This window comes from Meriones unguiculatus (genome assembly GCF_030254825.1).
Source record: "Meriones unguiculatus strain TT.TT164.6M chromosome 13 unlocalized genomic scaffold, Bangor_MerUng_6.1 Chr13_unordered_Scaffold_39, whole genome shotgun sequence".
Lineage (NCBI taxonomy): Eukaryota > Metazoa > Chordata > Mammalia > Rodentia > Muridae > Meriones > Meriones unguiculatus.
The window spans coordinates 1,623,688-1,646,180 of NW_026843648.1; the positions used below are offsets into that span (position 1 = coordinate 1,623,688).

Here is a 22,493-nt window from a genome sequence, read left to right on the forward strand (position 1 = left end):
TCAGTGTGCCCCAAATCTGAAGGGGCAGAGATTCAGAGACTCTGAGACCAGTGTATTGAAGGTGGCTAGATCAGTCCACCAACTTTGCTTCTTCCTGTTCTGGACATGTCATCCAGGAAATGGAGTCAATCTGATCCAGGTCCCCTGGGGCCATCTCAGGGATCCAGGAGCAGCAAACTTTGGGCCACCTGGCCCTTCACATACTCCAGTGAGTTTAGATCCCAGTACCAGTGACTCTCCTCTCTAGCAGCCAGACTTCAGATCCCTCCTGCTCCCTGTGGGACAGCTTCAGGATTACTGGGAGAGCATCCCAGCCACCAAGCCACTGTTCTTCTGGTCACCCTGTGGACACCAGGTGAACAATAGAATTACAGAGATTCCAGATCCAAGAATGCAGAGCTCAGAGGAACCTGAGTACGAGGAGCACATTTTTGGGCAGATCTGTATGTGGCAGCCCAGCTTTATTTTGAGTACTCCCATGGATGCCACCTGAGGCACCTGCACGTTGCTAATGATGACCACCAGTACCTGCACTCCAAAATTCAGGATTCTGGTGCATGCACACCACTGTCCTTCAATTCACCAGCCCCTACATGTTTATTTGACCATACACTGCCCTGTGCCCTGCCCTTCAAGATGCTAGCATCTGAACTGCACATTTGACATTTTCCTGAATCCTACTCTTAATTGCAAAGACAGGAGGATCCAATCTTTGCTGCAGTTTCTAGGAAAAACAGGTAAGGTTACAGACAACCAGATGGCATAGAGACACAGTGAACAAAAACCAAGACATCCTTGCTCCACCAGAACCCAGCCCTGAGAGCAATGGATATTCTAATGAAGCTGAAACACAGGAAAAGGACATTAAATCTATGTTTATGCAGTTATTAGAGGTATATAAAGTGGAAAAGAACAAATGTCTCAAAGAAATACAGGGAAATACAAGGAAAACAAAGAGAGGACATCATACAAGAAACCACAATTTAACAACTGAAGAAAATTATTAAAATTATTCAAATTTTGAAAGCGGGAATTTGAATCAATAAGTAAACACAGAGAATACTCTGGAAATGGACTACATAGAGAAGAGATCAAGTACCACAGAGATAAGCATCACCCACAAAATATAAGAAATGGAGGAGAGAATCTCAGGCATTGAAGATACAATTGAAGAAACTGATCTATCTCTCAAAACATACAATCAGAACAGTTCAAGGACTCCATGAAAATGACCAGGCCATAGTAGAGGACAATGCAGTCACTTTTGATGTGAACTGATAGACTATGTTCAGAAAGGAGAGGAGAACCTCCCTATCAGTGGACTTGGGGAGTGGCATGCATGCAGAGGGAGGAGGGAGAGTAGGATTGGGAGGGGAGGAGGGAGGAGCTTATGGGGGGGATGCAGAATGAATAAAGTGCAATTGATGAAGATTTTTAAAAAAAAGGAAAAAGAAAAAAAAAGAAAAGATAATTTAAGAACCTTAAATGACTTTCAAAAGTGGAGGAAAACATGGAGTTAGTCAATTTACATGGAGCACGTCTCTCCCCTGGGGGCAATGGTCTCCTGAACCTACTCAGACCTCAGACACCACCACTGCTAGTTCTAGAACTGATGCAGGATGTTCCAACGAAGGGGTTAAGGCTTCTCATAATATTTGCTATAAGTCCACACCTGTTTGTGTATATCCCCCATTTTTATTCATTGTTACCCAGATAGAGCCAAGTAATTGTGGTAATGATACTTGCTTTTTTGCCCAATGCTGGAATGCTAGTGAATTTAGGTATGCCCTAGTTACTCGCATGCCTCACTGGGTGCCTGTGCCCGTTGATGCTCCTCATGCTATGACTCTCTTCAGACAGAAAAGGGATCTTGGAATTACAGCCGCCATTGTTACTGCCATCTCATTGGTGGCTGTTGGAGCTACCACCATGGCATTAGCCATGAGTCATACTGTGCAGACTGCTCAGACCTTAAATAATCTTTTAGCCAATGTAGCTCATGCTTTAGATGTACAAAAAGGAATTAAGGCTCAACTAAAAGGAGGCTTGATGGTGTTCAATCAGAGGATTGACCTCGTGCAGGAGCAAATTGATACCCTATGGCAAATTGCTCAACTTGGCTGTCAATGGAAGTATGCTGGACTTTGTGTCACTAGCATACAATATGAGAATTTTTCCCATGCTGCAAATCTGTCTAAACAATTGTCTAGCTATATTTTAGGTAATTGGACTGGAGAATTCGATACTATGATGGAGCAGCTGAGAGTGGCCATTGTTACGGAAAATTCTACCAGAGTGGATGCAGAACTAGCCACAGGATTATCATCATGGATTTCTGCAGCCATGAATCATCTGAAGGAATGGACGGGCATGGGAGCATTAGCAGGCCTTCGGATGTTGGTCTCCTTGGTTTGCCTGTGGTGTATATGCAAGATTAGAGTCTCACAACAGCGTAATGCAGCGTAATGATCATCATTCAGGCCTTTACAGCCATTGAAGCAGGACAGTCTCCCCAAGCATGGTTGGCTACCATAAAAAGCTAAAATGTTATGCTCAGGATGTGAGGCTAAGCACTGCACTCAGGATCAGCCGCTTTCGACCCAGAGAAGAGCATGTCTGATTGCATGTGGGTTGATGCCCCAGGTCCTGCCTCTGAGAAAAAGGTATTGGATGTGTCTGATGCTCTTTGGGTGGATGACACCTAAATGAACATCGGTACAAAGTCCCAATTTATTTCTAATATCAGAGATCAGACCTCTACTCTTGCCTGATGCGTCTAAAACAAAAAGGGAGAACTGTAGAGAGGTGCATAATGCCGCGCCTTAAAGATGGAGCTGGTTTTCGCCTCCTACCTTCCTGATGGTGAGTGCTCTCTGTCACAAACAACTCCATATTTGGCTAAGGCTGAGGATCTGGCTTGCTTCCGTGTATGTGGACCTATCTGCATTGCCCACATGGCACGCTGGGGTTGGCTACCCAGAGGCTATTTAAACTGTGGGCTGGCTTTCCCCAGGGTCAGAAGATTGTTCAAGGTTCCTGAATTAACTGCATTGAGAAGAAAAAAAATAGAATGAGATTTGGGCAGGCCATAGTATATACTCACTTATAGAGACCTATAAGATATGATAAACATAATGAAATCTATACACCTAAAGAAGATAAACAAGAAAGAGGACCCAGGATAAGATGATCAATCCTCACTTAGAAAGACAAATGGGATGTGCACTGGACGGAGGAGAAAACAAGCAACAGGACAGGAACCTACCGCAGTGGGCCCCTGAAAGACTCTACTTATAGGGTATCAAAGTAGATACTAAGACACATAATCAAACCTTTGGCAGAGTGCAGGGAATCATATGAAAGAAGGGCGAGTTAGTATGACATGGAGAGGATAGGAGCTCCACAAGGACCAAATATAACTGGGCACAGGGGTCTTTTCTGAGACTGACACTCCACCAAGGACCATGTATGGATATAACCTAGAACCTCTGCTTGGATGAAGTCCATGGTAGCTCAGTAACTAATTGGTTTCCCATAGTAAGGGGAAGAGGGACGATTTCTGACAGGAACTCAATGGCAGGCTCTTTGACCTCCCCACCCCCCAAGGGAAGAGCAATCCTGCTAGGCCACAGAGAAGGACTATGCAGCCAGTCCAGAAGATACCTGATAAAACAGGGTCAGATGAAAGGAGAGGAGGTCCTCCCCAGTTAGTGGATATGGAAAGGGGCAGAGAGGAAATGAGGGAGGGAGGGTGGGATTGGGAGTGAATGAGGGAGCGGGATACAGCTGGGATACAGAAATAATAAAATGTAACTGTAATAAAAATAAAATTAAAAAAAGAACAATAGGAAAAGACTAAATAGATGATTCCAGGATCCAAGGTGCAGAATATATGTTTAATAAAATCATAGAAGAAAATTTCTCCAACCTTAAGAAAGAGATAACCTTAAACATACAAGAGGCTTACAGTATCTCAAATAGACTAGACCAGAAAAGAAAATCCTCTTGCCATGAAACAATCAAAACAATAAATCTACACAATGAAGAAAAAAAATATCAAAATCAGCAAAGGAAAAAGATCGAATAACATATAAAGGCAGACCTATCAGAATCACACCAGACTTTCCAACAGAGGGTATGAAACCCACAAGAGCCTGGGAGGATGTCATGCAGATGCAAACAGAACACAGATGCCAAAGCAGACTACTGTACTCAACAAAACTTAAAATCAACAGAGATGGAGGAAACAAGCTATCCCATGAAAAACTAAATTAAAACAATGTTTATGCACTATCCCTGACCTTGAGAAGCTACTTGAAGGAAAACTCCAACCCAATGAGATCAACTACACCCACAAAACACATGATATAGATAACACCAGAACAAAAATCAAAAGAAAACAAGCACACAAACACACTATCCTCAATAACATCACAATAGATGGAACTGAAATTCATTGGTGACTAATATCTGTCAACATCAATAGATTCAACAATCTGATAAAAAGACACATGCTAACAGAATAGTTATGGAAACAAGATCCAACATTCTGCTGCATACAATAAACACACTTCAGCCCCAAAGATAGACACTATCTTGGAGTAAAGTGCTAGAAAAAGGTTTTTCAATCAAATGGACCCAAGGAGCAAGTGGTAGTACCATCTTAATATCTAATAAAATAGTCTTCCAACCAAAATTAATCAAAAGAGAAGTGAAGGATACTTCATCTGCATTATAGAATAATCCACCATGAGGACAACAGTATCTTGAACAACTATGCCCCAAATAGAAGGGCACCTGCATTTGTAAAAGAAACATTAAAGCTTCAAATACACATCAGTCCCAACACAGTAATAATGGTAAACTTCAACATCTCACTCTCACCAAGTGACAGATCATTGTCACAGAATCTAAACAGTAAAATAATGAAACTTACATAGGTCATGAATCAAATACCTAATAGAAGTCCTCAGAAATTTTTACCCAGACACAAATATGCCTTCTTCTCTGCAAATCAAGGAACCTTCTTCAAAATTGAATATATATCCAGACACAAAGCAAGTCTTAATAAATACAATAAGACTGAAATATTCCCTTGGATCCAGTTACACCACCATGCTCTAAATATGGACCTCAACAATGACAGAAAGAGCAAAATGCCTACACATACACATGGACAAATCAATAACAGGTGTCATGGAAGAAATAAGGAAAGTAATTAAAGATTTCCTAGAATTCAATGAAAATTAAGGAACAACATGCCCAAACTTATGGGACACAATGAAAGCAGTGCGAAGAGAAAAATACATAGCACTAAGTGCCTTCATATAGGAATTTGAGACATCTTATACAATCAATCTAATGACACAACTGAAACACCTAGAAAAAACCAGCAAGATGTAGACAGGGCCAAAAGTAGTAGATGGATGGAAATAATCAAATTCAATGCTGAAATCAACATACTAGAAACGAAATGATTCAAAAATCAACAAAACCAAGAGCTGGTTCTTTGAGAATATCAAACAGAGAGACAATCTCTTAGCCAAAGTAACTAAAAGGCAGAAAGACACTATCCAAATGAACAAAATGGAAAAATGAAAAGGGTGATATAAGGGCAGAAACTGAGGAAATTAAAGGAATCATTAGGTCTTACTTCAAAAGCCTATACAAAACAAAAAATTAATATCTATATAAAATGGACAATTTTCTTGATAGATTCCACTTACCAGAGTTAAATCAGTGTTAGGTAAATAAAAAGTCCTATCTCCCCTAAGGAAATAGAGGAAGTCATTAAAGTCCCCATCCATAAAAGCCCAGGGCCAGATGGTTTCAGCTCAGAATTCTACCAGACCTTCAAAGAAGAGTTAATACCAATACTCTTCAAACTATCCACAAAATAGAAACAGAAGGAACAATAACAAATTCATTCTATGAAGATGCAGTCACGTCACAGTCAAGACCCAAGAAAGACATGAACTTCAGATCAATTTCCCTCATGAACACGGAAACAAAAATACTCAATAAAATACTCACAAACAAATACAAGAACACATAAAAGATATTATCCACCACTGTCACATAGGCTTTATCCCGGGTATGCAGCAGTGGTTCAGACTATGGATATCTATCAATGTAATCCACCACATAAACAAACAGAAGTAAAAGATCTCATGATCATTTCCATAGATGAAAAAAAAATCGAACCCCGGTTCATGTTTAAAATTTTGGAGAGATCAGGGACACAAGGCACATACCTGAACATAGTAAGTGTCAATATACAGCAAGACTATAGCCAACATGAAACTAAATGGAGAGAAACTCAAATTGATCCAACTGAAATCAGGGACAAAGCAAGGCTGCCTGCTCTCTCCATATCTTTTTAACATAGGACTTGAAGTCATGTATCACTATGCAAGGAATTTAACCTATGATAGCATTAAATCTTAGAATATAAAGAATATTGAATTAATATTTCAACATTTGATTGTTTTCAATAAAACATAAAAAGTTCTGTTTTTATTGTGATTCTTTAAGGATTGGCCTTTTTTAATATAATATAGTAGATTCTCATAAATATATTACTGTATTAGCCTTCTGACTTTTTATTTAGACATAATTTCATTTTAAAAATAACATAATTACCTCACTATGTCTCTTCTTTCTCTTTACTCTAAACTTTATCCTGGACCCACTTTATATTTATTCACTCTCAAATACATGGCCTCTTTTCTCATTAAATGTGTTTGTGTCTTTGTGTGTGTGTGTGTGTTGTGTGTTTGTATTTAAAAATGCAACTTGCTCATTTCATATGATGTTACTTCCATATGTTATTACACAGTTGACCACAACTCTAAACAGGCAGCCATATTTTCATTTAGAAAGACTTGCTTTTTCTATTGTTGATACTGAAAATGACAGCTGTGATATAAATGCAGTTCAGTTTCTTGTGCATTTAGAAACAATCAGACATGTACTTTTCCTGGAGTTATTTTGAGGCAAGAATCATTAGGTTTGTTAATCACAGAAATACAAATTGATCCTGGACAACTGGAGATCTCACATTTAATGGGGAGCTCATAGCATAGAACACTGAAAGAGTTGAGATGGCCATTCCGTGCACCCAAAGGCAGGTTTTTAAAATTAGGGTGCATATGAAAGAATAGCATGAGAATTGCCACTCTAAACTTCACACACTTGTGTGCCTTCAGCAATGATTAATTATGGATTCAGGGATGAGTGTTAGAGACATAGGGAACAGCACTACATTATGACACCACTTCTTAACTTTCCCCATCTCCATTCCCAAGCAGTTTGAGTAAAAGTATTATTTTTCTGCCTGTCTGGTTGGAAATGTGCTCCTCTGGACAAAATGCACAAGAAAAACAACAGACAGGTCTTTCTTTTTGTAGAACTTTCCAGAATCCTGGACCACAGCTCTGTGTACATACAGATTGAGGAATCTGAAGGCAGAAAAACTGGTCATGGTAATGAACATCAGTTTAAAATTGTTTAGGCTAAATACACGTAACGTATGGAAATTGTGTTTATTTATGAGGAACTCTGAGGTTTTAATGTGGGACTGTAGAATGGAGATTTAAACTTACCACACTTTCCAATAGTAAATGTTCAACATCCCTTTATTGTGACCAAACTATGACTCACTACTACCTATCCTGTGTGAAATATGTAGGACATCAATATGTTTTGTTCTGTGAGGAAGTAAGCCAGAATTCATTTTATTGTACGAATTTTGGAATAGTTGGATTTTATGACAAGAATCCAATCATACTTGCCTCCAAGCACACTTGTTTCTACCTCTATATTTCCAATCTTGTAGTAACATCTATGCACTCTGATTCAGCTGCAAAAGGAAGTTCAATTTTCTCATAAAAATGGTTTTGACATTGGTTAATTATAATCTGTTACTGTGTCTTTTACCCTTGACTCCAAATGCTAGGGATTGTTCTATGCCTTTCTTTTTAAATGTTATTGACATCATCAAATGGGACTTTTAGCAGTTGTATTCTTCATCACATAACTAATAAAATTCTAATGCAATTTTAGTTTGTTATATGTTAGAAATTTTGTAGGACAGAAACTATTTCTATCTTAGACCTTTTTTCTGCCTTGGTTTGGATTCAGTTTCTGTCTAATGAATATGTACATATTAACAGTAATGTGTTTCTAGATAACTGGATCAGCTGTTAAGAGTGCATACAGCTCTTGCACTGAAATATGAGTTCAGTTCCTGACACACATATTGGGCAGCTCATATGCATTGTTTACAGAAATGTCTTGTGTCCAAATCCATAATTTATTGTTTGTGCTAGCTCACAACCTTGTGGAATTATTGATACACTTGAGTATGAGTTGTGTGAATGGAAGAATGCTTGAACATCAGCTAGCCTGTATAATTAACATATGTGAAAATTTACATAAGTTTGTGTGCATGTGTATGCTTACATATAGAAACACACATACATACCATGAGCTCTCAATTATTCATTCACTGCATTATGAATGAACACAAACATTCAAATTCAATTCATCTAATTCTATCTAAGGAATTAGCTGACATTATATGTGCATTTGTATGTATATTTATATGTTTATGTATGTATTCATATATGTAATTCTGAAATATTGGTTCATTTCTGATTTAAAGTCATCAAACAGAACTAAAGAGATATTTCAGTATTTAACATGCTTGCCACATAAGCAGGAAAATGTGAATTTGATTATGATGAAAGGATGGAAGAAAAGTTGGGTACAGAAAAATAGGACTGTAATCCAAGGACTGTAATCCAAACTTTATGATCATGAAGACAGAGGGAGAACCTAGGTAATGCTGCCCACTGAGTTCAGCAAAATCAGAAAGTAAGGATTTCAGAGATAAAAATAAAGTGGACAGATATTGAAGAAGATAACCACAGCTTACTGTAGACTTAAGAAGTACATGTGCTCATGTGCATGAACACCCACACACAAACTCACTGTCACAATAGAGCTAAGAAAGTAAAATTTCACAATTATTTTAAAAGAATTATTACACCAGTAATTTTTACAATCCTTTACAAATAATTCCCTTTATATTAAATACTGAAAAATTTCCAGACCTGTTTGAAGTTACTTGGCCATTGAATCATAATTTCATTGATTAAAAAGCTTTGATCTTGTGCACTCTTGAAGACAAACTCTCCCACTTTAAGTAGTAATGCATTTTGAAAACTATATGCAATATAGTTGTGTATATCATATGTTTCTCTAATATTCTTGTTCTCATCAAAGCTTATTTCATCTCCAACAGCATTTATAAATTTAATTTTCCTCAGAAATGGATGCAGCTGAAGAGAGACATCATATGATATGAGTGGCCCACACAGATTACTGGCTGACTTTAAAGAGAAGCTCATTTTCCCTCTCTCTAACATGACTTTATTTTTGAAGGTGCTTCATTTGTTTAGTTGACTTCCCAGTTGTTTAGTGAGATTAAAATTATTCCTCATAGAAATAATGCAAGAGCTACTGAACACAAGTAGAAATATTATCTCTGAGATGGAAGATAGTATAGTGTATAGCATGTCCTTAGTTAGGTACTGTGTCTTTCTCCAGCACTAGAAAATAATATTTCCATTTAGAAGATGTAAATTTGAAGAGGATCCAAAATGGCAGCACCCAGTGCACATGGTTACTAAGGCTTGGACTGCAGTGACACCACAGCAAGTGAGAGGACATGCTGTGGACTGAAAAATGCCAGGGTCTATGCTTCACAACTGTACAGAAGATACTAGAAGGAAACCTCCAACCAAAGGAAGTAAACAATACCCAAAGAAACACAGAAAATAAATAACACTGCTGCTGCCTACAAAAAGAAGAGAAACACACAACCTCACTGCAATCATAAAAATCAAAATAGGCACTAACAATCATTAATAGCACTCAATATCAATGGACTCAATTCCTCATTAAAAAGAAATAGAATAACAAAATGGATGCATAAACAGGACTCATCAATCTGCTGCATACAAAAAAACAGAAAACAAAAAACAAAACAAAACAAAACAAAAAACATCTTAAAAAAGGAAAACATTACCTCAGAGTGAAGGGCTGGAAATACTGTTTTTTCAAGGAAAATGACCCAAGAAGCAAGTGAAAGAAGCCATCCTCATATCTAATAAATAATGTTTTAACTGAATTTATTCAAAAGATATGGGAAAGGACACATATCATAGCAAAAGAATACATATGATTGCAAAAATCCACCAAGATGACGTCTCAATTCTGAATATTCTACTCCATATACAAGGGCACCTACATTTGCAAAAGTAATATTACTAAAGTTTAACTAATACCACCACAGTAATAGAAGGAGACTTCAAAACACCTTACTCACCAAAGGACAAGTTATGAACACAGAAACTAAGTAGAGAAACAATAAAATGGAAGAACAGATCAAATGGATTTAATGGACTTGCACAGAATTTTCAATGAGACAAAAAGGAATATACCTTCTTTCAGCACCTCACAGAAGCTTCTCCAAAACTCCACATTGACTTGGTCAGAAAGCAAGCCTCAGCAGGTACAAGAAAGTTGAAATAACTCCTTGTATTTTATCAGACCACCATGGATTAAACCTAGATTTCCATAACAATGGAAAGAAGAGAAAAACCTAAAAAACTCATGGAAACTGAACAACTCAGTAACCACTGAGACAGGGAAGAAATAAAGTTTTTCTAGAATTCGATGAAAATGAATGGACAACATACCCAAACCTCTGGGACACAATGAAAGCAGTGCTAAGGAAAATTTCTAGTAGCAATTTTAAAACACATGTATAAACTCTAGAACAGACAGAAGTAAACACACCCAAGAGGAGTTGACAGCAGGAAATAATCAAACTCATGTATCATAGAAATAATATGATAATCAAAATCAGTATCATAGAAAAATGGAAACAATACAAAGAATCAGAGAAACCAAGAGCTATGTTTTTTTGAGAACATCAACAAGATAGACATACCTCTAGACAAACTAACAAAAAGTCAGAGAGACAGTATCCAAATAAACAAAATCAGAAATAAAAAGGGGGAATAACTCCAAAGAATCATTAGATCTTATTTCAAAAGACTGTATCCCACAAGTTTGGAAAATATAAATGAAATGGAAGATTTTCTTGATAGATTTCACTTACCAAAGTTAAATCAAGATCAGGTAAGCAGGTTAAACAGTCCTATAACCCCTAAGAAAATAGAAGCAGTCATCAGGAGACTCCCAACCAAAATAATAATAATAATAATAATAATAATCCCAGAACCAGATGGCTTTAGCATGGAATTCTATCGGACTTTCAAAGAGGAGCTCATACCATTACTTCTGAAACTATTTACAAAATCAAATAGAAGGGACATTGCCAAACTCATCCTATGAATCCACAGTCACACAAGTACCTAAACCACACAAGGACCCAACAAACAAAGAAAAATTCAAATCCATACTCAACAAGATACTGGTAAACTCAATCCAAGACCACATCAAATACAATCTTCCACCATGATCAAGTAGGCATCATCCCAGAGATGCAGGGATGACTCAACATATTTAAATCCATCACTGTAATTCACTGAAATAAAATAAATAAATAAATAAATAAATAAATAAATAAATAAATAAATAAATAAATATGGTCATTTCATTAGATGCAAAAAAGTCTTTGATAAAATTGAGCACCATTTCATGATAAAAGCCCTGTAAAGATCAGGGATACAAGACCCTACATGAATATAATAAAGGTATATACAACAAGCCAATAGCCAAAATCAAATTAAATGGGGAGAAACTCGAAGCAATTACACTAACATCAAGGACAATACAAGGCTGCCCACTCTTTTCATATCTTTTCAGTGTAGTACTTTAAGTTCTAGCTAGAGCAATAAGACAACTAAGAAAGATCAAGGGATAAAAATTGGAAAGGAAGAAGGCAAAATATCCTTAATCACAGATGATATATTAGTATATACATAAATGACCCACAAAATTTTACCAGAGATCTTCCACAGTTGATAAATCCCCTTTAGTAAACTGGCTGCTATAAAAATAACTCATAAAATCAGTAATCTGCATCACTATAAATGATAAATGGCCTGATAACAAAATTAGGGAAACAACATGCTTCACAATAACCAGAAATAATATACTATATCTTGGTGTAACTACCCAAGTAAGAGAAAGACCTCTATGACAAGAACTTCACGTCTCTGAAAAAAGAAACTGAAAAAGATATCAGAAGATGGAAAGATCGCCAATGCTCATGGACCAGTAGAATTAACATAGTAAAAATGGCCATCTTACTAAAAGCAATCTACAGATTCAATGCAATTACTATCAAAATACCAACCCAATTCTTCACAGACCTTGAAAGAACAATTCTCAATTTCATATGGAACACCAAAACAAAATCAAAAACAAAACAAAACAAAAAACAGAATAGCTAAAACTTGTTTGTATAATAAAAGAACTTCTGGAGGTAACTCCATCCGTGCCTTCAAGTTTTACTACAGAGCAATAGTAATAAAATCTTATGGGACAAAATTAAAGCTGTGCTAAGAGGAAGTTCCCAGCACAAAGTCCAGCCAGAAAGAAGTTTGAGACATCTCTTTCAAGCAATTTAATGACACACCTAAAATCCCTGGGGGAAAAAAATAAGCAGACACACACAATAGGAGTAGACAATTAGAAATAATCAAACTCAGAGCTATTATCAATGAATTAGAAACAAAGAAAACAATTCAAAGAATCAATGAGACCCAGAGCTGGTTCTTTGAGAAAATCAACAAGATAGACAAACCCTTAGGCAAACTAATTAAAAGGCAGAGAGAAACTATCCAAATCAACAAAATCAGAAACGATAAAGGGGACATAACGACAGGTACAGAAGAAATTCAAACAATCATTAGGTCTTACTAAAAAAAAAAAAAAAAAAAAAAAAAAAAAACAGGGCCAGAGTGTTTTACCGCCGAATTTTACAGACCTTCAAAAAAAAAAAAAAAAAAAAAAAAAAAACTAACTCCAATTCTCTTCAAACTATTCCACAAAATAGAAGCAGAATGAACATTACCAAACTCATTTTATGAAGCTACAGTCACCTCAATACCTAACCTCACAAAGACCCAAAAAAAGAACTTCAGACCTATCTCTCTTATGAACACTGATGCAAAAATACTCAATAAAATACTTGCAAACCGAAACCCAGAATACATAAAATATATCATCCACCATAACCAAGTAGGCTTCATCCTAGGCATGCAGGTTTAATATACAGAATTCCATCATTGTAATCAATAATATAAACAAACTGAAGGAGAAAGAGACATGATCATCTTCTTAGAAGCCAAAAAAGCATTTGACAAAATCCAATACCTATTCATGTTTAACTAAGTCTTGGAGAGATCAGGGATACAAGGCACATCCCTAAACATAGTAAAGAAATATATAATAAGCCTATAGCCAACATGGAACTAAATGGAGAGAAACCTAAACCCTTTTCCATTTTAACTTATACTTTTAATTATGAGATGAAAATGTTTTATTGGCTTGACCACAGTAAATTACTTACTAACAACGTAAGATTCTAAGTTTCCCCTGCTTATAGGTGAGGTTTACCTGCCATTGTAGAAGCCAGTATGTGTTTCTGTCTCCTTTAGGTCCTATTTCAGTGTTGTTCAGTAACATTTTATGTAGGGCATGGGCCACTGCATACACTGCACTCCAGATGGAATAGATTGGCTCAGAAATAGTCATCACATCATTTATTTTATCCTTAGTCTTTAGGAAAATATTCACTGGACAGGGTTTATGATTTCCACACCACGAAGCAGGAGGTGAACAATTAAAATTGTCAATTCAGAATTTAGAGAAGTAAACATCTTCTGGGTAATGTGAGGGTGTAAGGGCTTCAAGAAAGTGCTTAAAGCCAGGGATAATTCTCTTCTTTAAAAATGAGAAGCTTCCACTGAATAGGTTTCTCAAAACATGTTTTTTAGTTATTGTAGTTGAGTGTGACTTTGCCAAGATCCACACCTTTCTGTTTAAAAAGATATAAATGTCTACACAGAAGAACACCAAGTCATCTATATCACCATAAAATAAATTCACATTTACTGGTGTACGTTGTTTAAAGTTCATCAAACCATAACCATATCTTACCCTATAGTTCCACTTATCTGGGAGTTTTTCTGTAAAAGCCACACAGATATCTTCTGGTACCAACTTTACTTTCAGGTCAGAGAGAAACTCCCTTCCTCTCTGATCATCAGACACAATGAGCCCCAACCACTTCCAGCCAAAGTGGAGCAATAAAGAGATCAGCCCTTGGGCTAGACCTCTGTCTTTAGTAGACATCTGATAAAGGGATGGGAATGTATCTTTGTCACTAAGCATGGAATCAAACGGTCCATATGTGACCTGAAGAAGCAAAGAAAAAAAAGTGATTCTGAGTTTCAGGTATCTGGAATCAACACCCTGAGTGAGGAAGTGACTTCATTATTCACATATGAGGGTTAAAGGACTGAATAAGGAAGATGTCTTCTGTGAAATTAGCTTGTCTCTCAATCATATAGTAGAACTCAGTCTTTTCAAATACCATAATCTCCAAAGTTACTAAGATGTCTGAAGCAGCCAATAAATAAACAATAAGCTGTTCACTGGCTTTGAGAGGCACCATAGAGCTCTGTTGTTGCAATAACAATGCAACAGAGTATCTGATGGAGAGAAGGATGGCAGAAAGCATTAATAGGTTCTTTCCAGTCACATGACACCATATTTCTGAGAACCTTCATCTTCAGGAAAGCAAATATGGAAAGAGATTATCAAAGGTTTTAGAGATTCAGTTTCGTAAGTTAAAATGGTGCAAGTTCTGGTGAAGATCTGGGGCCAAGTTACTAGGGGTTATTACATCATCCCTCTAAATAGATTTGATAGAGACAAAACTCAGACAGATGTAAATTATTTTCTTTTATTTTTTGTTACATTAGGTTTCAATACATTTATAAATTGTTTAACTGAGTGATAACATTGAGAGTTACCGTGTGGGTTTTTAAATCTTGATTATTGCTGACTCTTATGCTCACCAAGTATTTTCTCTATTTGGAGTAATGCCTGCTGACAGATGCATTTCTTCAGTGTAGCCTGGTAAGAGTAAATTGTGATGATACAGCTAAGTGGTTGGTCTCTGAGCGTGCAATTCTGAGATCAACTTTCCTGAATGAGATCATTAAATCCTTAAAAGATTTTCATCGGTGATGGCGTTAAAGATTATTCCAAATTTAGCTACATGTCCTGGAATTTCTTTTTCCACATGTCATATATTGACAACTGTAGGAATTTTGAGATGTTTATATGCTAGATTGGGTAGTTAGGTATCTTTGCTGAAGAATTTGACTTATGATCAAATGCAGAATGCGTATCCACAGTACATCATCCATTGTTTGGAAACAGAATCCTGGATACTACTAAGTGATCTGCTTAGAAATTCCCAGAATTTGCTGTTCATGCTTTTTATCACACTGTATCATCTGTCAATTATTGCCATATCAAAATAATTCATTCACTGATATTTGAAATCTGCCTACACTAAACATAATCCACTTTTCTGTTCTTTGTTTGTTTGTTTGTTTCGTTATTGTTTTTTGCTTGTTTTGTCATATCTAAGATGTGATTGTGCTTAAAAATATGTGGCTAACTTACTTGTGGGACATTGTAGAGCTCTGAAAGTGTTGCAATTGCAGCAGAAAATTCTGGCTTGTTTCCTGAAATGAGTCCTAGAGCTTTGTGTTGAGTGTTGCACTTGTAGTTAGGGATATACTCACTCCTTCCAGACAGCCACATCAGAGGGCCCTCCAAGGTTTTTTGTTAGAATTAAAGGCATTGTAGACGTGGAAACCCAAGCTCATATTGGGAAGTAGGTTTGAGTCCTTGTTGATCTCTTCAATGGCAAAGTATAAGGTCAGCAAATATTGATAGTTTCTCCATTGCGATCTAAACCAGAGGAACAGAATGATGGGTATTGTCAGTACATTTTTCTCAGAAATTCTTTATCAAATACAGGAGCCTAGAGGTCCTAGCCCTTGACTTTTACTATGACATGTAAATCTTGGGTGAATAAGACCTTGACAACTCAGGAACATCATGTAATGTCTCCTAAGCTCTAAGAACTTGAACTGTTTCTAATATTTTTTCGTGTACATTGTGTGCATAAAATGTCACTGCTTGTATCCCATGAGTACTGAACACATATGTGCTTATGATGTTTCAGCACATGGAAGCACTGCATTATATGGAAGAGTCACTAAGGTGTTCACTAAGAATATGAGTAAGAGCTTCATATCCTTTTCTTTTGTAATGATTCAATTTCACACCCACTTATGAAAATTCTAACAAGTTTATATGCACTCCTAGTGTTAAACTGTCTCTTTGTGAAATAGACAGATGCCCAGGCATCTATCTATAGATAGACCACTTTGAATAGAAGCCAGCATGAGTTCTCAGTGCCCACAGGGTAGCCTTGGAAACATGTGTAGCTCCAGTTCATAAGATCCCTTCTGGCATTTTTGGCCACCAGGCACACCTGTGGTATGCACACATATATAAGAAGTTAAGCTATCAAGTACATGAAATAAAAATAAATAAGTGTGTGCAAAATAATGTTATTAGGTCTTGAAAAATGACTGATATGTTATGACTAGCTGCTGCTGATTCAAGTCACAGTAGCCAGTTTGAGGTTGCAATAATGTGTAACACCAGTTCTAGGAGATCCATGTCCTCTACTGGCCTCTGAAGGGACCATGCACACAAGTGGTTCACACACAAACATGTAGACAAAACACTTGTTAACATAATGTAAAAATTAATAACTCCTTACAAAAATTCAAAAAGTAGTAAAAAAGTAGTAAAGAAAAGGTGTTTCTCTAAGCTGCAGATTAAATGAATGAGTAGTTTCCTGGGTAAGGTGTGGGGGGAAAGTAAGTTAAAGTAGTATATAAAAGATAGGAAAACCCCAAGTACATTAAGACAGTACAAAAATGCTCACAATGGGAGAAAGTGGAACTTTGTTGCAGGTAGGTGGGTTGAACTTTGTTACACATAGCCTTCAGTGATTGGGGATAGATGCTCAGAAGCTTGTTTCAAAACCTGTGGTATATAAGAGTCTGGGTGACCCTAATAGAGGGAGCTTAGCAGAAATCATTAGCCTGAAGTCCACTGAGTTCTACTGAAGGAAGGATTATGCCTTATGACCTGCCATCACCAGAAAGAATTTCCATTTTGTTGTACTACATTAATCTGAGATCTGTGTCTAGATGTTATATTAAGAGAGAATCTATTGGGCAAAAACAAGCAATTAGTAACAACCAAGAGAAAGAGAATTATTCTTCCCCAAGGATTGTCCTGTACCAAATATTGAACTGTATGAATGTATACATATATCAATGAGAACTCCTGGAAAGAGCTGTGTCTGCAAAGACTGGCTATGAAAACTTCATTGATATGGAGAGAATGCAATGTTGTAGTGTGAGAGGCTCATTACCATCATGTGGGCTACCTGCAGCACCCTGAGTAGCCATTTCTTGGACATCTCTGTGGTTAAGACAATAGCTACATTGATATCTGTATCTGTATCTATATCTATATATCTCCTATGGCTGATGAATAAAGTCATTTTGGAATGTAGTAACCCAGCACATTCCTGGCTTTTGCCAATCTAAAAGTCAAGAATGAAATCACATAGCCATCTTGGGCCTGTATGATAACTTGCCCCATTTTGCTGTCAACAACCTCTCTGAGGTTTTCAGTGAGGTATTGGATTTATAGTTTTATTTATTCCGTTACTATGAAAAATACATGAAGCTGCTTCCACACTGTTATCATGGAATTTTGGATAACCTAAAGTGTGTTCACAGACTCTCAAATTTATTAAAAAAAGAAATTCTCTTTTTTTTTCATTTGAGCTGATGGCTTATGTTTTTCCAATCACATAAAAGCAATACTAAAGTCTAAAGAATCGATTCAGTTGGTTATATGTATACTTATTCATTTATTTTTGTGTGACCAGAACTCCACAAGATCATCAGGGCCAATCAACCAGGGCCCAGAGGGTCCAAAGGAGTCTGATGGACAATGCATTGTCTCAACCTAGGCCCTCTACATATTAGTACCTGATGTGCTGAGTAGGCTTCATGTGGGCCCACTAGTTAGTGGAGTGGACATGGACTATATTTTGTTTGTTGATCACTTTCCCCTGATGGAAATGCCCTAACAGATCACAAGGGAGTAACACAACTTCAGTCATCATAAGACTATAGGGGCTGGGGTGTGTAGGTAGGGGGGCAGAAAAGTGGAGGAGGAGATGGAAGGATATGGATTGGGAGGAGAAGAGGGTGGGGCCTATGACCAAGATGTAAATTGAATTAATTAATAAAAGTATTCAAGTGAAAAATATGGTGCTAAGTTAGATGCTCTCCCTCAAAGCCCTCAGGGAGTTCTGTTGAGTATAGATATAAGGGATGTAATGAAAACCATTTCTCTGCCAAACATTTTTAGTTGGTAGCTAAGATAGACAGAAATGGCCTTTCCTTTGATCATATTTCAAATGTGGTAATGCTGACAACTGAACCATGAATTGCCACATGATTCACCCAACAATAAATCCCTGCCCAACCTATGAATAATATTGAGTTAAATGCTCTACTCTGCCTGGCCAAGGTAGGTTTCTCTTCCCAAGTTCCTGATCCTTAAAAAAAATTCTCAGGCCTCACAAGTCTGATGTTTGGAAGCTCATGATGCCTTGTGTGGCAGCTGGAGTCAATGTTGTTTTGTTTGGCATCCAAAGACTCTCAACCACTGCTCCCTACAAAGTCTTTGAGAATGCCATGGAGGACCCCAGACTGGGTGCCCAGTAAGTCTCTGTCCTTTTAACTGATATAGAGACCATTTGGATTATACTTCCTGCTCAAATTTACCCCTATCAGATCTCTTGTCATGTTCACAGCAGGTTGTCACTATAGAAGTTTAGCAGAATTTGTGAAACTTTAGGCAGCTCCTCTGAACAATGCTGCAGCTGCATGGTCACTCCATATCATACATGAAAGTCAAACCTTGTTCTTTTCTACAGATACTACATTCTTTGCTGAAGAAGGCATTACCTTGCTGACTTCACACTGAATATGCTAATCTCACAAAATTAGATTTAAATGAAATTCAAACTGATACCTACTAATACCTAACAGTTTACATTTTATGGTTCTTTCATTTAAAGGAACTTGCTTGTCAATCATTTCTCCCAGTTATCAGACAAATCTTCCTCCTGGTAAATGCATGGATGTTGGAAACAAACACTTTAAAGTTGATGGAATTTTTGAATGTCTAAGAAAGGGATTTAAGGTATGTAAATGCAAGTTGTAAATGTCTGAGGAAGTGGTTTAAAGTATGTGAAAATGAGACTTAAAGAGTTGAAAATTTCAGAGTTTGAAAATATTAATCAGTGGAGTTTTGATATGCTATGAAAAACACCAGATGAAAGCACTGGTTAATCTCATAGCTACAGGATCAACCTTTTTAATGTCCTTTCATTCCTGCTGAAGATATACTTCAGTGCTTCTAATTGTACTGAGAGCTTATCTGTCATTATGTATTCAGAAGGAGGAAAGACTGTTCGGTTTTTAGCTCAGAACCATCCTTTTTTGGTGCCCCAGGTTATCTGTAAAGCATCAGTCTACTCCAACTGTTTACAAACACTTGTTATCTACTTTTCCTACAGTAAGAATTTCAGTGTAGATTATGAATTGTGGTCATGTTCATATATTTAAAACTTTCATATCATTGTGTAGACTTTAAAAACTATGATTTAAACTTCAAGAAATTGAGACTTGATCTACCTACCAAAGGTCAAACAGAATCTAGATTAAGATATCTGTCAATTAATAATTCAGTCTTTTCTGTCTTTTGTCTATTTCTGAGGATGGGCTATTTTCTTCCTGTTATGTTGGGATTCCTTCTCTTTCTGGTGCAGTGGGCTACTGGTTTCTCTATCTTGTGAAAGCATTCTTAAGAGTTCTTTACTTTCAGAAAAAATTAGACATCCTGTTTTTTGTTTTTTGTTTGTTTGTTTTTTTTTCCTATTCAAGTACTCCGTAACAATACAACTACTAGGACCTTAGGCTAGTATGTTTGTTTCCTGCTAAGAGAAGAAATATGTATTGCATTTTTATGAAGAAACTTTTCAGCAAAGGACTAACTTAATCCCAAAATTGATGTTCAAATGAACATATGTACCAATTATAGCATCAACTGGAAAACAGTAATATCGAAAAGCCTAATGAGTCCTCCACACTATCATAAATAACAACAACCTAACTCATAGTTTCTCAGAGAGATAAAATGGCAGATGAAAACTTCAGAAAGTAAAGAGATGAAAAACAGAAAAGAAAACAGAACAGAATTCAACTAGGCACTGAGACAAGAATCAGCAGTCTCCACCAGAACTTGGATGAGGGGGGATATAACAAACAGCTGTACACAGGAAGTGTATATTTTTTGTTTACCAGAGGGAAACTTTGTCTTTAGGTTTCTTAAATCCAAATTTAGAAGAGCTCTCTGAAGGGTTTGGCGAACGACATCTAATTTATTAACCATATTTTATATTAAATAAACTTCACTGAGATTTAGTTACTTGTGTAAGGTTTGTTCTTGATTAGACACACAGACACTTATCTCTCTGTGTAGGCATTATGTTTGTACTGTGCATGATGACAGGTCTACCCCTGAACATGTTAAAGTATTTGGTCATTTGTAAGGTATCTGACCATTATCCGGAATATTAATTATCTTTTACAGTTTTCAACAAGTTCACAGCTTTTAAGATTAGACTCTTGCACTTTTACCCATGGTAAGTTTGAGCCTTAACATTTTGATTTGAAGATTTAGGTGAAGATCTTTTACAACAAAAAAGAACCTTAAAACATAAATAGAGTTCACAGAAAGACTAGGAATGTCATTTTCTAGATCCATTTGTAGTGTATCTTACAGAATATTAGTTTCTTATATGACTCAGTTTATCCAAATTGTTAAATATTAACATATTAAGCAAAGACAGAGAGGTTATATTTACATCTTCATGTAAAATTCTGGTATCCTGGATAGACCTTAGGAATTTATAGACCTTTGTTGCAGAAAATTAAAAAAAAATGATTGTTGGGCTCTATACTATTTATTATTATTTGCCAGAACACTACCACTGTGGTATTATTTAGCCCCTTATCACAAATAAGACACCTATACTGGTTAGATTTTATAATTGTCTTATTTATTTTGGGCCAGATAGATATTTCACATATGCTGGCTCAATAACCTCACCATTCATCTCCCAGCCCCCATCCAATGCCTTCCAATTTAATCCTCCTCATCTGGTCCACCTTCCATCTATAATCCCATGGTACATACTAGCATTCTACATATGAGCCTTTTCATGTCATTATTAGAGTCATTTCTCAGCCCACATGGTATTTTCTCCACAATAACCCATCATGGAATCCTTCTTCCTCCTCACTTCCAGACCATCTCTCTCATGATTCTCCTTTCCCAGAAGCCCCAGAATCTTTGTCAGACCTAACCCATTCTGCCATGCCCAGAATAGTACCAACCTGATTGCTTGTTACTGGTACTTGACCCTAGCACAGGATGGTCTGATTAGGCTTTCAGATATTTAAATGCTGTTACACTGGATAATAAAGTTAGATCTGCACCTGTGAGTCTTGTCTCTGGAGTATGTTTCCCAGGATTCTGTGTAGGCTGTGTCACCATTCATCTAATCCAAATATTCATCCTGATCCAAATATTTATGCAAGTTCTGGCAATCAGGCCCAATGACTTTCAAGACCAGCAAGAAATTTTCACTGCCAAGCCATCTCTCATTCCCTATGTTGCTTATCCATGATTAACATTTACATTGTAGATATTTTAATCTGTTTTTTTTGTAACTGTTTAAACATACATCTCATTTTAGCAATATCGTATAAATGTTACAATCTAAAGTAAGGCAGTTTAGGTTTCTAGAAGATGTATACAGCACTGGATGGAACATATAACTCTGTAGAAACTTGCGTCAAGATCTGTCAGTTCTATCTTTTTCATTTGTTTGAGTAATTTTTGCAGAGTATTCAGGTTCTTATTATGTACCCGTGACTATTGCATACACCAAGCTATCATCCATCTCTATGAAAAACACCTGCCTCTGTCTCCTGAGGTTTATTGGAATTAAAGGCATGAGTAAATACACCCAGCTTGCCCATTGTTTTATAGTTTGGAATTGTTCATTCAATTTCTGTATTGTGGGCTTGTGTGAGAGCCTACTGGCAGGGTGGAACAGTACCTGAGTGGGGAGTGAGGATTGAAATAATTAAAACAAATCACACTACAAATGGGATAGCGTGAGAGGGCTGTCAGTA

The 22,493-nt window shown here is 36.7% G+C and overlaps 1 protein-coding gene across 1 annotated transcript in view; it reads left to right on the forward strand.

Annotated features, from left to right (window-relative positions):
- Positions 1-22,493, forward strand: part of LOC110541025 (zinc finger protein 120-like) — a 41,800-nt gene that overhangs the window by 15,847 nt on the left and 3,460 nt on the right. The window lies entirely within an intron of this gene.